Source organism: Podarcis muralis, chromosome 1, assembly GCF_964188315.1.
Source record: "Podarcis muralis chromosome 1, rPodMur119.hap1.1, whole genome shotgun sequence".
NCBI classification, from domain to species: Eukaryota; Metazoa; Chordata; class Lepidosauria; order Squamata; family Lacertidae; genus Podarcis; species Podarcis muralis.
Genome location: NC_135655.1, coordinates 5,442,616 through 5,460,238, shown reverse-complemented (window position 1 = coordinate 5,460,238; position 17,623 = coordinate 5,442,616). Strand labels below are relative to the sequence as shown.

At 49.5% G+C, this 17,623-nt stretch overlaps 1 long non-coding RNA gene across 1 annotated transcript; it reads left to right on the top strand.

Moving 5' to 3' along the window:
- Window positions 1–3,453: 3,453 nt before the first annotated feature.
- LOC144327286 (uncharacterized) lies at window positions 3,454–14,648 on the top strand. Its single transcript, XR_013392294.1, has 2 exons — window positions 3,454–3,554; window positions 12,043–14,648. It is a non-coding gene; the product is annotated as an uncharacterized LOC144327286 (long non-coding RNA).
- Window positions 14,649–17,623: the final 2,975 nt, after the last annotated feature.

Genomic DNA, 17,623 nt, shown 5'->3' with positions numbered 1-17,623 from the left:
GTCGTGGCCGACTCTGGGGTTGCGGCGCTCATCTCGCTTTATTGGCCGAGGGAGCTGGCGTAAAGCTTCCAGGTCATGTGGCCAGCATGACTAAGCCGCTTCTGGCGAACCAGAGCAGCACACAGAAATGCCGTTTACCTTCCCTCCAGAGTAGTACCTATTTATCTACTTGCACTTTGATGTGCTTTCGAACTGCTAGGTTGGCAGGAGCTGGGACCGAGCAACGGGAGCTCACCCCATCGCGGGGATTCGAACCGCCAACCTTCTGATCGGCAAGTGCTAGGCTCTGTGGTTTAACCCAAAGCGCCACCCACGTCCTTCAACTATTTAGCGCCTAGTTAAACTGTGGAACTCACCCCAAAGGGGGCAGCGAAGGCCTTCTAAAAGAAGACTGGAAAACTGATTTAAAATTTACAGACTGTTCTCTGTTGAAAGGAAACTACATGAAAATGATGTATAGATGGTACATAACACCAGTACAGATAGCAAGAATGTACAAAACAGACTCAAATATATGTTGGAAATGCGAGGAAAAAGAAGGGGCTTTTTATCATATGTGGTGGGATTGTAGAGAAATTTCTAAAATTGGGAAACGATATATGATGAGTTGAAGAAAATGTTTAAATTAACATTTGTAAAAAAGCCTGAAGCATTTTTGTTAGGGATCGTAGGAAAAGACCTGCCAAGGAAAATGAAGAACATATTTATGTACGTGTAGCAAGAGTCTTAATAGCACAAGGATGGAAGAATGAAGAAAGCCCGACAAAAGAACAGTGGCAAGGGAAACTGATGGATTATGCAGTATTGGCAAAACTGATGTACAAGCTACGTGATAAGGACAACTGTGACTTTAAAGAAGAATGGGAACCTTTTACAAAGTACTTAAAGAAACAACAAAATGAGTTGGACTCCTTGGCAGGTTTTGAATAAAGACGCACAAATTTATTTGTCAACACAATACATAGATAATTTGGAGATTTTTATGTTTTTATAATATGCAGAGAACAATATATGTTAACAAAACAGAAAGAGGAACTGAGGGAAGTCGTAGGGGGGAGGGAGGGGTATACAGGGGTAGGAGGGGGGAAATGGGGGAAAATACCATTGTTGGAATAATTTGTTATGTGAAAATAGTTAATAAAAAATAAAAATAAAAAATAAAATAAAATAAAAGAAGATTGGACAAATTCATGGAGGTGGATAAGGCTTTCAGGGGCTAATAAGCAGGAAGACCCTGCTACGCCCCCGCAATCGGAGGCAGGGATGCTTCTCAATACCCGTTTTCGGAAACCGCAGGAGGAGAGAAGGCTCTTGCGGTCGGATCCTGCTTGCATGCGTCCCATTGGGGCATGTGGTCAGACACTGTGAGAAGGGGCTGGGGCACAGCTGTTGGGCCGCTGTTATGTACTTAGTTGAATAGGATCCAGAATGCAGCATTCTGATTGGTCCTGGAACAGTAGGATCCAGAATGCAGCAGTCTGATTGGTCATAGAACAATAGGATCCAGAATGCAGCAGTCTGATTGGTCTGCAGGAGCCACCCAATCCAGCTCCAGGTGGAAGTGAATCCACAACCTGATTGGCCTACAGGAGAATCCCCAAATTAGCCAATCATGTGGGGCCCATTGTGTAAATAATGTATATAAAGCAGACATTTTGGGGAAACTGGCATTCCTCACTACTGTGAGCTGAACAGGGTAAAGGTAAAGGGACCCATTAGGTCCAGTCATGACCGACTCTGGGGTTGCGGTGCTCATCTTGCTTTATTGGCCGAGGGAGCCGGCGTACAGCTTCCGGGTCATGTGGCCAGCATGACTAAGTCGCTTCTGGCGAACCAGAGCAGCGCACAGAAACGCCGTTTACCTTCCCGCCGGAGCGGTACCTATTTATCTACTTGCACTTTGACGTGCTTTCGAACTGCTAGGTTGGCAGGAGCTGGGACCGAGCAACGGGATTTCAGCCCATTGCGGGGATTCGAACCTCTGACCTTCTAATCGGCAAGTTCTAGGCTCTGTGGTTTAACCCACAGCACCACCCGCGTCCCTTATGAGCTGAATAAAGAGCATGAAATCCATACTCAACTCCGAGTATATTTCAGCCGCCCAGCTGGGCACCCACAGTGTAAGTTTTGGGGATGCCTTGGCACCCACGGCCCCCCGCAGAGGAGCCGCCTATGGGTGCCACCGTCCTTCCTTCTTCAGCGGGTCCCCCGTCATCAGTGCAAATGTCCTTGTTTGCGTTCTGAAGATCCTTCTCTCTCTGGTTTCACCTAGGGGGATGGAAAAGAGGATAAACATTTTCCAAAGAGGTTAAGGTCAAGCCTTTGCACCAAGCAGCAGAAGAATGGAAAGAGCTTCCAGCCTAAAGTTCAACGAGTTCTCCTGGGAGGTGGGGAGGGGGTGCCGGCGGGGAGGGGGGGGTCATGAGTGTTACCCATCTCAGAAGGCCAAGGCAATGGTTCTATTAGTAGTTAATGAGGCAGGACCTGCAACAGATAGCCACTTTCAACTCACAAAAGCTTTCGGATTCCTCTGTTTACTTTGAGCCATTTGGGTTCATTCGAGACCTCGCAGGGGCGCTTTATCCACCAGCCCCCACCCCCACCCCGCCCCACCACCGCCTCCCTCCATCCTAGATAAATTGCCTTCCCTCCCACAATAGTATCGTTTACTTGACTTTATGCTTAACAAGTTTGCAGATCTGTGACAATGGAATAAAACCCTTTTATTTTTTGAGGGTCAGGGAAGGGGGGGGGGAGGCAGTAAGAAAGAGTTAGAGCACCAGGATTTTTTCTCCCTTTCTTATTCTTTTTTTTCTAAAGGGGGGGGGGAACCCCCAAGTGTCGAAAGATAAATGGAAGAGAGAGAGAAAGGAAGATGAAGAAATAACAGGAAAGGCCGCATTTTTGGGAGAGATTTAAAGTTATTTGTTCCTGATTAGGCGAGCCGCTTGTTCTTTTCCAGCCATCGCTATTTTATCCATGTGATGCCCAAAGAACTCTCTTTTGTTAAAATGTTCTCAGAACGGATAAAACTAATTTGCTGGAATGTGAAATAATCCAGAGAGCGAGCTGGCCTGAGCCTAATTTTCGCAGACGGGGAACAGCAAATTAACCGGCCACATTTTCCAGTCCCTGGGGGCGCTGGGGCAGGAATTCGAGGCTTCCGAAAAAAGCCCCGGAGTTAATGGATTTGCATGAAGTTTGGCATGCTAATGGAGATTGTCTCTTGTAATGAGCTTTTAATTAGGTCTCCTTGGTGCTTGACCTTCTGGGTAAGATGCTGAGCTGCTCTTCGGATGACAGCCTCAGCAACCCGCAGGTGTGGATAAACAGAACAGGCACATTCCCAGCATTCCCAGGTCTGGCCTCACAGCTTGGCCACTTCCCCACAGCGCCCCCTCCAACCCACCCCACCCCCAGCCTTTCCCAATAACAGCCTGCCGGATGGCGGCTGCCAAGGCTGGGCCAAAACATTCGGCTGCCCAGCCCGCTGCTGCAGGCACGATCCCAGAGGCAGACCGTGAGATGCCCTGCAGAATTGCAAAGGAGTAAAGGTAAAGGTAAAGGGACCCCTGACCATTAGGTCCAGTCATGGCCGACTCTGGGGTTGCAGCGCTCATCTCGCTTACTGGCCGAGGGAGCCGGCGTACAGCTTCCGGGTCATGTGGCCAGCATGACTAAGCTGCTTCTGGCGAACCAGAGCAGCGCACGGAAACACCGTTTACCTTCCCACCAGAGCAGTACCTATTTATCTACTTGCACTGGTGTGCTTTTGAACTGCTAGGTTGGCAGGAGCAGGGACTGAGCAATGGGAGCTCACCCTGTTGTGGGGTTTCGAACCGCCGACCTTCTGATCGGCAAGTCCTAGGCTCTGTGGTTTAACCCACAGCGCCACGCGCCTCCCATTGCAAAGGAGACTGCCATGGAGACTGCCATGCAAATCGCAGGTTGGCGCAGTGTGCCAGGCTCAGGGGCAGCATCAGACCACAGGAAGAGGACTTGGGGCTGAGTTTGACCCCAGACCCGACTCTCTCAGTATCACAGGAGCCCAGGAAGCCGCCCTTTGCATGAAGATTGTCATTAGATTGCCATAACTTTAACCAATTTCAAATTTCAAATTTGTTATACGTTTCCCATATGATTTGACTTCCCAACTTTCCTTCCATGCTGTTTTTAAACCCATCCCTTTCACATTCTGCATAATATCACACATTTCACCTAATGCACATAACGTCTTCCATTTAATACATCTTCCTCTATTTCATATTAAGGGACGTGGGTGGCGCTGTGGGTTTAACCACAGTGCCTGGACTTGCCGATCAGAAGGTCGGCGGTTCGAATCCCCGCAATGACGGGGTGAGCTTCCGTTGCTTGGTCCCAGCTCCTGCCAATCTAGCAGTTCGAAAGCACGTCAAGTGCAAGGAGATAAACAGGAACCGCTCTTGGACTCTTGGTCCATCTAGTATTTTCTGCACTGGCTGGCAGCAGCCCTCCGGGGTTTTGGACATGGGATTTTCACAGCCTTATCTGGAAATGCCCTGGAGGGGGGCACCAAGAAGCAAGGGGGGTGGCAGGAGTCGCTGGAGCTGGTATCGCAGCATCAGGTTCATCAAGCTTGTTGACTTAACTGGACTAAATATTTTTAACTGGATTTTGAAGAAATGTGCAATTAATGGTTGCTGTTCTGAATTTTATTGTGTTATTGGGGCTCATCAACTTGGGAAGGACAATCTCTGACCCCAAATCTCTGTTTTCTTGTGGAACATCTTCGGGAGAAGGAGTAAACCAGGGGTCAGCAAACTTTTTCATCAGGGGGCCGGTCCACCGTCCCTCAGACCTTGTGGGGGGCCGGACTATATTTTGAAGGGGGGAAAAATGAACCAATTCCTGTGCCCCAAAAATAACCCAGAGATGCATTTTAAATAAAAGCACACATTCTACTCCTGTAAAAACACGCTGATTCCCGGAACATCCATGGGCCTGATTGAGAAGGCCTTAGTTTGCCTACCCCTGGAGTAAACCCTGCACAAATCTGGAGCAGAGTCCCTAAGGCGGTTGGATGGCGCCTTATATGCCTCCGTCTGGCAACTCCTGCAGCCCAGCTGGTGCCAAATGTCTTGCTCTGCTTTCCTTTGGACCACACCAGCGAGGCTGAGAGGGGGGGAGCATGTCGTCTGGCCAGACCAGGACCTCCACACACACTGCTCAGGCTTGTGCCCTGGAGAAGTCACTTCAGTGCTGCTAACACAACAGTTTTTCACCCCTGGAGGCGTACTCCATTGTCTCTTGAGAAAGGCAGATGCCAAAAAGAAGAACTTCCTTAGTGGGTCGTGCAAACTGATAATCTGAATAAAGCTTTTCATAGGATAGGAAGCAGTGGGGATGAACCAAGGGGGCAGTGGCCCCAAAGAGTTTGAGAGGAAGGAGAAGACTTTGGGGGTATTTGAATGGGAAGTTACTGCACGCCAACATTAAACTGTGTGGACACCATTACATACTTGGCCCCTGGCATCCTCACAGAAGGGATCTTTGGTACTGAATCTGAGAAAGTCACCTGCCCAGGATTTTGTAAGATAAAATGGTAAAGGTAAAGGACCCCTGGACAGTTAAGGCAACTTTGGGCATGCAGCGCTCATCTCGCTTTCAGGCCGAGGGTGCCGGTGTTTGTCCACAGACAGCTTTCCGGGTCATGTGGCCAGCAGGACTAAACTGCTTCTGGTGCAATGGGACACTGTGATGGAAACCACAGCGCACTGAAACGCCGTTTACCTTCCCGCCGCAGCGGTACCTATTTATCTACTTGCACTGGCCTGCTTTTGAACTGCTAGGTTGGCAGGAGCTGGAACAGAACAACGGGAGCTCACCCCGTCGCGGGGATTCGAACCGCCAACCTTCCAATCAGCAAGCCCAAGAGGCTCAGTGGTTTAGACCACAGCGCCACCCGTGTAGAAAGACTATCTATCTGTGTTGTGTGATTTCCTGTGATATACATACATCTTCACCTGTCTTCTCGAGCCTGAGGACCAGGTGAAGATTTCTCCATCCCGTCTGCCAGTCCAGAAACAGAATGCCACATATGCTTCGTGTTCTAGGTGGGTCTTCATTCGCACTCGATCCGGGAGCTGCAGCGAGTGCAGAATGCTGCAGCGAAGTTGCTGACAGGTGAGAGCCGATTTGCTACCATGCTGAGTTCAAGGTGTACCATTTTCGAGAAAGCCCTTCGCAACTTGGGACCAGTGGACCTGCGAGGTTACAGGTACCACATAATACCTGTTCTGCAGTGGATTAAGTGATCTGAAATGGCGGGCAGCAGAGCGAGCCTTGCCAGTGGCCATCCTTGTTGTGGAAAGGAAGACAGCTGCACAGGGAGAGACGGGCAGTTTCCTGGACGCGTCTCTGTTTTCCCACTCGGCCTGTTGGCCTCCTGTGCCGGGTCTCCCATCCAACTGGAACCTCCTAAGTTCTCATTCTTCTCACTCGACGCAGAAAAACACAGCTGCTCCCTCAGGCCACTGCTATTTACCAAGGACCCAGAAGCAGAATCGACCGTCCAGAATGGATCTCGATCTCCTCATCAGGTAAAGGCAGACTGAATGCACGGAAATCGGGGGAGGAAGCGCCAGCCCCCGGCTTCCACGCAGGTGAAGAATAGGACGTCCCTATTTTCTTTGGAGAAAGGTTGGAGTGTAAGCATGTACTGAGCACCAAGTCAGAAATATCCCTTCTTCACCTGCATAATAATAATATTTATAAATTATTTGTACCCTTCCCATCTGACTGGGGTGCCCCAGCCACTCTGGGTGGCTTCAAGCATATATAAAAACAGGGGTCAGCAAACTTTTTCAGCAGGGGGCCGGTCCACCGTCCATCAGACCTTGTGAGGGGCCGGACTATATTTTGAAAAAAATTTGAGTGCCCTTCTCATGTTGCCACCAGAAATGTTTGGCACCCTGGGCAGCTGCCTTGCACCAGCTCTGAGCATCCTGCCTCGTAGGTCAAGGGGCCCCTGGCCACAGGCAAGCAGCCATTTAAATTACCCACAATGCCCCTGTGTGGGTGCCATGCAAAGTTCAAAATGGAAGGCAGCCGGCCCGGTGACGAGTTCGAATCTTAACTCAGAAGCTGGCCTTAGGCAAATCATAACTCTCTCGGCCTCATCCCCTCAGTGCGAGGGGATTCATCATACCAGCCTACATCACAGGGTTATTGTACAAAGCACTGAGAAAAATGTATGCGAGGCTCTGCGAGCGCTCTTCATTTTTGTAAATAAAGAAAGAAAAATCCGCTGGAAGAAACCATCTTCTTTCGCTGGCTTCTGACGCCTCCCAGATACCAAAAAAGGGTTCCTTGTTTCTCCCTTCAAGCGCACAATTGAAATTCATGGTAAAGCTCCATCCCGATGGTTCCCAAAGAGATTCGTTTACCAAGATCCGTTCGGGGGGAGGCTTTTTACGGTCTCCCAAGATGCACCTCATCCTCTGTTAATTCATGGGGCAATGGCTCCTGTATCTCCAGGTATATGTGTATAATTATCTACTCGGATACCCGAGACTCAATGCAGCAATCTTTACTGCCAGTAATCCAAACTATTCCCCAGGGCCTCGGGAAAACACACCAAATCGACTGGGATCGGGGGGGGGGGGAGGGGAGAGAGAGATGTGGAGCAGGGCGGGGGGCTCCTTCACCTCTGGAAACCAGGGCATCATTTCCTCGCTAGCGAGCGAGGAAACTTTTCATACATTTATAGAAGCAGCCAGAACAGAGAGAGAAACGTGTGTGTGTGTGTGTGACTATATATATATATATATATATATATATATATATATATATATATATATAGCGTCTTACTTCCTAATATATTATACCCTCCCCTGCTGAGTCCCAAGGATTTGGGCCTGGATTTGGTAACTAAAGTAATATAAATGTTAGCTAAGAAGCATTCCGGCAATCTGGTTCCAATTTAAGCTCGTTTTGAAGTCTCGGGGACCAATATGTCTCCTAGATTCAGTACCGGGCATTGAAGATCTAAATGTAATTTGTGGAGAAGAGCTGGCTGGCTGGACCCCTTTTCTGCAAGGTCCTCTTCAGGTGGTGGCGGAGGGGGGGCAGACAGAGAGAGAAAGGGGTGGCTGGGGAGAGGGAGGGGTGCCTGCCCCGCGTTCCTCGCCAGGAGCTCCCCCAAGATCTCTTGATCACAAGGGCTGGGGAATCGGGACCTCCTCCGCTGATAAAGGGAGAGCGGGAAGGGGCTGGATTTTGTGAACGTCCTGTGTGAGTGTCTGGAGGCAGTTGGAGGATGGATGGCGGCAAACAGATTGAGGTTGAATCCTGACAAGACAGAAGTACTGTTTTGGGGGGACAGGAGGAAGGCAGGTGTGGAGGACTCCCTGATCCTGAATGGGGTAACTGTGCCCCTGAAGGACCAGGTGCGCAGCCTGGGATTCATTCTGGACTCACAGCTGTCCATGGAGGCGCAGGTCCATTCTGTGGCCAGGGCAGCTGTTTATCAGTTCCATCTGGTATGCAGGCTGAGACCCTCCCTGCCTGCAGACTGTCTTGCCAGTGGTGCATGCTCTGGTTATCTCCCGCTTGGACTACTGCAATGCGCTCTATGTGGGGCTACCTTTGAAGGTGACCCGGAAACTACAACTAATCCAGAATGCAGCAGCTGGACTGGTGACTGGGAGCAGCCGCCGAGACCATATAACACTGGTCTTGAAAGACCTACATTGGCTCCCGGTACGTTTCCGAGCACGATTCAAACTGTTGATGCTGATCTTGAAAGCCCTAAACGGCCTTGGTCCAGTATACCTGAAGAAGCGTCTCCACCCCCATCATTCTGCCCGGACACTGAGGTCCAGCGCCAAGGGCGTTCTGGTGGTTCCCTCGCTGCGAGAAGCCAAGTTACAGGGAACCAGGCAGAGGGCCTTCTCGGTGGTGGTACCTGCCCTGTGGAACACCCTGCCACCAGAATGTCAAAGAGAAAAATAACTACCAAACTTTTAGAAGACATCTGAAGGCAGCCCTCTTTAGGGAAGCTTTTAATGTTTGATGCATTACTGTATTTTAATATTGTGTTGGAAGCCGCCCAGAGTGGCTGGGGAAACCCAGCCAGATGGGCGGGGTATAAATAATAAATTATTATTATTATTAACCACTGAACTATGGCCCTGCACTTTTTCTGTTTGAGGCAAAGGACAACACGCCTGTCCCCCAGTACCACTTACAGAAGTCGACTTGACTGGTCGTTGAATTTTTCTTAAACTCTGGCAATTGGATAGCATTTTTCACCCCAGCTGAGGACATCAGGCTGGTTTAGGAGGCCCCTGACAGGCAGAAGAGCACAGGCAGCTCTGATCTCGGGGGGGGGGACGGGGACGGGGGACGGGGGGACTCAGGAGGAAGGGAGGGGCTGCTATTTGGGAGGGAAGAGACATTTGCTTGCATTTGTATTTAAAGGCCATTTCAAAGGTGTTTACCTAACCGGCACCTTCTTAAACAGCCCACAAACTGGAGGAGAGGCATCCTTTGAAATCTCCATATTTTTCAGTGCCAAGTGATGCATCCAAAAACATACATGGGTTTATCTATTCTTAAATCCAGGTATTACAGCAGATTTATAATATTTCTTGTATTACTCTGAATCTGTCTACCGGGGAGAAAGCCTGCTTGATCTCTATGGATAATCTGGAGGATTCTTTTTGTTCTTTCAGCTAAAATATAGGTGTATAATTTATACAGGAGCGATATGGGTCTAAAGTTAGTTATTGCTTGCTGATCTGTTCCCTGTTTCGGAATTAGCGTAATAAAACTTTCTCTCCATGACTTGGGCATCTCGCCCTCTTTCAGAATGTTATTCATAATATTTTTGAGAGGTTCAGAGAGAACATCCTCTAATTTTTTATAATAAATGGCTGGCACCATTGGGGAGGGGGGTACCATTGCAGCCACACCCCCGGACACGCATTTTAAATTGTATTTTAACCCGTATTTTAATAAATTGGTTTGCGTGTGTGTGTGTGTTTATTTTTTTATTGTAACTTTACTGGTGTTAGCCACCCTGAGCCCAGCTCTGGCCGGGGAGGGTGGGGTATAAATAAAATAAGAACTGATTATTACAGTGGTACCTCGAGTTACATACGCTTCAGGTGACATACGCTTCAGGTTACAGACTCCGCTAACCCAGAAATAGTACCTCGGGTTAAGAACTTTGCTTCAGGATGAGAACAGAAATCGCAAGGCAGCAGCGGGAGGCCCCATTAGCTAAAGTGGTGCTTCAGGTTAAGAACAGTTTCAGGTTAAGAATGGACCTCCAGAACGAATTAAGTTCTTAACCCGGGGTAGTAAAGGACCCCTGACTGTTAGGTCCAGTCGCGAACGACTCTGGGGTTGCAGCGTTCATCTCGCTTTACTGGCCGAGGGAGCCGGCGTACAGCTTCCGGGTCATGTGGCCAGCATGACTAAGTCGCTTCTGGCAAAACAGAGCAGCGCACGGAAACGCCATTTACCTTCCCACCGGAGTGGTACCTATTTATCTACTTGGACTTTGACATGCTTTCGAACTGCTAGGTGGGCAGGAGCAGGGACTGAGCAACGGGAGCTCACCCTGTTGCGGGGATTCAAACCGCTGACGTTCTGATCGGCAAGTCCTAGTCTCTGTGGTTTAACCCACAGCACCACCCGTGTCCCTTAACCCGAGGTAAAGGTAAAGGTAAAGGTACCCCTGCCCGTACGGGCCAGTCTTGCCAGACTCTGGGGTTGTGTGTCCATGTCACTCAAGAGGCCGGGGGCCAGCGCTGTCCGCAGACACTTCCGGGTCATGTGGCCAGCGTGACAAAGCTGCATCTGGCGAGCCAGCGCAGCACACGGAACACCGTTTACCTTCCCGCCAGTAAGCGGTCCCTATTTATCTACTTGCACCCGGGGGTGCTTTCAAACTGCTAGGTTGGCAGGCGCTGGGACCAAGCAATGGGAGCGCACCCCGCCGCGGGGATTCGAACCGCCGACCTTTCGATCGGCAAGTCCTAGGCGCTGAGGCTTTTACCCACAGCGCCACCCGCGTCCCCTTAACACGAGGTACCACTGTATTATTATCTTCGCCAGCAGCCCTTGCTTTCGCTATCGATCCCGCTCTGCAGAAGATGCTGACTGTATTTGTGCAGGGGTGGGGATGCTTGTTTTGGGAGACCTGCCTGGCCTTCCCCCCTCCCCTCCTCCCCAGCCCCTTCCCCCCCTCTGGAGCCCCCCCCCCCAGCCGAATCCTCCAGTAATGAGCAAAGCCCTGCAAAATCTCTGGCCTTCCCCTCGCTGGGCTGCAGTGGCCCTTTTGAACTGCCATCTGTGGATTCCGCCGATGGACTAACTTGTTAACTGGGCCATGGCGTGAAGGAAGTAGCATGATTTAGATCAAGTGCCCGGCATGCCTGTTCATGAGAAACACTTGAGCTAAGCTGTTGCCGCTCAGGATGCACCCTGGGGAGGAGGGTTGCGTTTCGGGTCACGCTCCTGCCTTGTATGAGGGCAGGCGCAAAGCAGGGCTTTGGTGGAGCCGGGGAGTGGGGGGCTGGGAGGGGGGTGGAGAGAAAGAGGAGAGAAACATTATGAAACCATAGAAGCGAATCTGCCAAATTAACTTCTCACCCTTTCAATCACACTCTGGAGGATAAGATGCCGAACATTTCTCCTTTAGAAGAGAGCTCTATTTACACCAGTCGCCTCCTTTTCTCCATTTATCAAGCAGGCCAGCTATCACTCTAATTACTGCAGGAAAGGCCGGCTGGAGAATCAACCCCCCTCCTCCTGTTTCTTTTCTTTAAAAGAAGAGAATTCATTTGCAGTTACGAATCTGTGTCTTCTTCTTTACTTCTTTTCTTGAAAGGAGAACCCATTTGCAATTAATAATCAATGTATTTCTTTCTTTTTTGGTCCTTTAAAGGGGAAGAATCCGTTTTGCAATTAAGAATCAATGTCTTATTTTGCTCCTTTAAAGTGAGAGAATTAGTTTGCAATTAATAATCAATGTCTCTTTTCTCTCCTTTAAAGGGGGAGAAAAACAGCCCCATCACAGCCAGCATCCTTGGAACACGAGCCAGAACCTGAACCCCGGACCAGGGAACACCCCAGGCCGCAACGCACACGTAGGCCGCCGGCGTACCTCGAGGACTATGAATGCGACCTCCCGGGCAGCACTGGAACTTAGAGGGGAGGGGTGTTATGTACTGAGTTGAATAGGATCCAAACTGCAGCAGTCTGATTGGTCCTAGAACAATAGGATTCAGAATTAGTTTGCAATTAAGAACCAGTGTCTCTCTTCTTCTTTTTGCTCCTCTCCTCTGGAGGAGGAGAATTCTTTTGCAAGGTCCTCCTGACCATTTGCTGAGTGGGGGTCTTGCAGGCTAGGAGGAGAGCGGTCTATACTGAGTTGTGGCTGGGTGTTTGTGTGTGTGTGTGTGTGGGGGGTGCGCATAAAGCCCTTTTGCAAACGACCCGACAGGTTTCTCTGCCCAGAGTTAGGAAGGGCACCCGAGCGAAGGCTTCTGGATTCAATTTTCCGGCATAATGTAACCCAGCTAAAGTCAACAGAAGAGAAGTCGGTCTGGATCCGAGCCTATCGGAATCGGGAGAGAAAGAATCCCATTTACTTGGAGGCGATTTGGATCTGCATCCCTCCAGTTGGTGAACCGTAGAAAGTGAAACGGGAGAAGAGGCAAACATCGCCGGGTGTTTACGTGGACAAACAGAAATCAGCAGCAAGTCCTTCTTACAAGGGCTATTCAGGAAGACGTCCAGTGTGCATTGTGTTCAGAGAGCACATCCTCCCTCCATTCCTGGGAGGATATTCCAGATCTCCTTTCTTAAAGAACCTTCCCCACTCCGACAGACAACATGCATCCTTGGAAGAGGCAGAGTAGGGTTTGGGCTGTCTGTGCTCCTCCAGTTGTTGTTGTTTAGTTGTTTAGTCGTGTCCAACTCTTCGTGACCCCCTGGACCAGAGCACTCCAGGCACTCCTGTCTTCCACTCCTCCCGCAGTTTGGTCAAACTCATGCTGGTAGCTTTCAGAACACTGTCCCACCATCTCGTCCTCCGTCGCCCCCTTCTCCTTGCGCCCTCCATCTTTCCCAACATCAGGGTCTTTTCCAGGGAGTCTTCTCTTCTCATGAGGTGGCCAAAGTCTTGGAGCCTCAGCTTCAGGATCTGTCCTTCCAGTGAGCACTCAGGGCTGATTTCCTTCAGAATGGATCAGTTTGATCTTCTTGCAGTCCATGGGACTCTCCAGAGTCTCCTCCAGCACCATAATTCAAAAGCATCAATTCTTCGGCGATCAGCCTTCTTTGTGGTCCAGCTCTCACTTCCACACATCACGACTGGGAAAACCATAGCTTTAACTATACGGACCTTTGTTGGCAAGGTGATGTCTCTGCTTTTTAAGATGCTGTCTAGGTTTGTCATTGCTTTTCTCCCAAGAAGCAGGCGTCTTTTAATTTCGTGGCTGCTGTCGCCATCTGCAGTGATCATGGAGCCCAAGTGATCATGGTGCTCCTCCAGAGGAGCTATTTATTGTGCATTTGTCCTGATTCGCTCACACAAAGCTTGTGCAGAGGTTAGCTTATATGCCCACTGCATACCTGACACACATTTAAAGCACATTCTCTGCCCCCAAAGAATCCTGGGAACTAAGGTTTACCCATCGCAAAGCTGCCAGTCCCAGCACCCTTAACAAACTACAGTTCTCATGAATCTTAGATTCCTGCCTTTGCAGGGGGTTGGACTAGATGACTTGTGGGGTCCCTTCCAACCCTACGGTTCTATGGTTCTTTAAATGTGCTTTAAATGTACAGTATATGTTTCCACGGAGTTTATACACCCACGGCTACTAACCACAATGGCTATAATAGTAATTTATTATTTATACCCCGCCCATCTGGCTGGGCTTCCCCAGTCACTCTGGGCGGCTTCCAACCAAATATTAAAATACAGTAATGCATCAAACATTAAAAACTTCCCTAAACAGGGCTGCCTTCAGATGTCTTCTAAACGTCAGATAGTTGTTTATTTTCTTGACATCTGATGGGAGGGTGTTCCACAGGGCGGGCCCTCTGTCTGGTTCCCTGTAACCTCACTTCTCACAGGGAGGAAACTGCCAGAAGTCGCTCTTAGCTGGACCTCAGTGTCCGGGCAGAACGATGGGGGTGGAGACGCTCCTTCAGGTATACTGGACCGAGGCCGTTTAGGGCTTTCAAGGTCAGTACCAACACTTTGAATTGTGCTCGGAAACGTACTGGGAGCCAATGTAGGTCTTTCAGGACCAGTGTTATGTGGTCTCGGCAGCCGCTCCCAGTCACCAGTCTAACTGCCGTGTTCTGGATTAGTTGTAGTTTCCGGGTCACCTTCTAAGGTAGCCCCATGTAGAGCGCATTGCAGTAGTCCAAGCGAGAGATAACCAGAGCGTGCACCACTCTGGTGAGATAATCCACCTTATTTCTAAGGGGCTCAGTGCACTACGCTCGTAAGGAAGTTTCCTGTCTTTAGGACAAATTGTAATTGATTTTATCCATTGTGTGCTTTTTGTATCTGTTATGTGCACCACTTTGAGACTTCTGTAATTAAGCGGGCATTGAATACCATAAATAAAACCAATCAATACACATGGATGGGCAGTTTCACGGCTTCTCGTCTCCCACCTTACGGCTCTTTAACTTTAAACCAAGGCTGACAGCACTTCATATAGGGTCTCTTCAGATTGCAGACTGTCCTCTGCAGAGTAGGGCACCCTATTTGTTAAACTGAAATTATTGTTCTTTGGAAAGAAAGGAGTCTCCAAACACCGCCTTGTCCATTTTATGAAAAGGAGCTATCAAGGTCATCCTCGAAGACAAATTTTCTTTTCGCCACACTGTAAATCTGCACAGTTGCTTCCAAGGTGTCGATTACCGGGGCTGAGCTCGGAATATGGATTTCTTAGTAATAGCTTTAATAACATTTCGAAATGAAAAGCAGATACCTTGAAGTTTGGCTTGCTTTGAAAAGTCGCACGGGTCAGTCTGCTTTTAATTTATGTCCCCCTCCACATCTGGAACCCCTTATAATTAAAAAGGAAAAGGTTGGGCTACTACTTCCACCTGTCAAATGATGAAAAGATAAATGCACTAATAGGTTACTAAATAGCCCAACAAGATGGGCTTTATATATTCCAGTTCTATACAGTAAGAAAATAAAAGCAGAAGACTTTGGAACAGAAGGTCAAAGGGCTTCAGTCATCGCTAATAACTTGTTCTCACTATTAACCTGCAAACCCACTGTGCCACCCGCGTGACATGCCTTCTCAACAATACCAAGAAGAAGGTCCACCAGACTTGTGTGTTGAGCACACTGCTTTGTGGAAGTGAGTCGTGGGCATCTTATAACCACCAGGAACAGCACCTCGACGCCTTCCACATGCGCTGTGTCAGGAGGATTTTGGGTATCACATGGCAGGACAGAGTTTCAAACAAAGATCTGCTCTCCCAAGCTCACATTCCCTGCAAGATGGCAGGATCCCCAAGGACATGCTCCGCAGGGAGCTGGCCCCAGCCATAGCTGTCAACTGTCCCTTATTTGGCGGGAAAGTCCCTTATCCCAGCACTGTGTCCCACTGCTGTCCCTTATTGATGATGTCCCTTAAATTTCCCGGGTTTCAAAGGAAGCAGCTCCTCTCCCTCCCTCCCTGCCGGCCAGGGAGGAGGGAGGCTCCAACTGTGTTGCTTGGCTGCGTTGCTCACCCAATAAGGAGTCTAAGAGCGACCGGGGGGTGGAGCTTGCATGCCTTGTGCCGCTCAAATCGGCCGCCTTGCCTGGGGACTCGCCTTTGCTCAGCGCTTCCCAGTGGAGAGGTGACGGTGGTTTTCCTTGCTGCATCCCCTTTGCCGGGTTGCTGCGCTGTGGGGACCACCACTTGAGGCTTCGTTTGGCTGCTGGCTGGGCTTTCTGCCTTTGGCTCGGAGGGGCTCAGAAATTGAACATACCTGTGCCTGGAAAATCCCTTATTTTGGCTGCTGGTCCCTTATTTTCAAATCTGTAAGTTGACAGCTATGGCCCCAGCCCCCAGGGCAGACCAACTCTATGTTACAAAGATGTCTGCAAACAAGACATGAAGGCCGGCAACATTGACACCACCATGTGGGAATCCCTTGCAAGTGACAGGAGACAGCCAAGCTTGTGGGATGTGATCCACGAGAAGCAGTCAAGTACAACATTCCTTGTAATGCTAGAGAAAACATGTGAGGGAATGTTTGGTCCAGCCAGTCGAAACTTCCTGTTCCTCCTGGCTGGAGCATCCTTCCTTTTGCATGTGATAGAAGGTAGGCGTGACCTCACCTGTCCAGGTTACAAAAGGGCGAGTCACACAGCACACCTCCCTCTTTTTGACTTCCTTCTTCGTTTGACCAGCTTTTAGCTAGGACTGCTCTGCTAGCTCTCAGCTAGCAGAAGCACTGGGATTATTCCCCCATATGGGGTCGATCCACAGGTACATATTTGTAATTAAGTCTGCCTTCAGGAATCCAACTGTGAACTGATGTGAGTAAACTTCTTTTATTGACTTTGAATAAGATTGTGGCATCTTTATTCTTTTTAAGAGGGATTCAAGGGAATTTACCAGGAACGTACAATTCAATCTGAGAAAGATTGAATTGTATAACAGTGAGAGGCTCACACGAGCCTGCAACCAGCTACCTGCTGTGCATGTCAAAAGGGGGAATGTAACTCTGCTACATAAAGGAATTTGGTAGCACAAGTTAGAAAGGATATTAATAAACAATATATCCTCTCCTGCCACCCTGAACATTCTCACAAAGCTGTGTGTCCACAGAAGTTACCAGAGGAGGAATGACCTTCTGTCAGCAAGGTAGATGCTCTACCATTGAGCTACAGTCTCTTCCCACCATACTGGTGGGGCAGAAGGCAAGGATGCTAACAGAAGCTGACACTAGAGCTAATGTCAGATGTGGCCAACTAATTCTAAGATTTGCCCCCCATCTTCCTCACCTGCCAGCCCATCCCGGATTTTGCAAGGCTGGAAGTAGGACCACCAATTGAACAGGTTGTAAAAAGGCAAGCAGGGAAGAGCAGGCAGAGACTGGTGGGGCAGTGCCCCATTTGCCGTACAGACCAGCCTACTCTGCTATTAAGGGACGCAGGTGGTGCTATAGGTTAAACCACAGAGCCTAGGACTTGCCGATCAGAAGGTCGGCGGTTCGAATCCCCACGACGGGGTGAGCTTCCATTGCTCGGTCCCTGCTCCTGCCAACCTAGCAGTTCAAAAGCACACCAGTGCAAGTAGATAAATAGGTACCGCTCCAGCGGGAAGGTAAACGGCGTTTCCGTGCGCTGCTCTGGTTCGCCAGAAGCAGCTTAGTCATGGTGGCCACATGACCCGGAAGCTGTACGCCGGCTCCCTCGGCCAATAAAGCGAGATGAGCGCCGCAACCCCAGAGTCGGCCAGAACTGGACCTAATGGTCAGGGGTCCCTTTACCTTTACCTTTACTCTGCTATTGCTAAAGATGTTTAGTCGGCTGAAGGAGCTGGGAATGTTTAGCCTGGAAAAGAAGAGGCAGAGAGGAGAAGGGATAGCCATCTTCAAACAT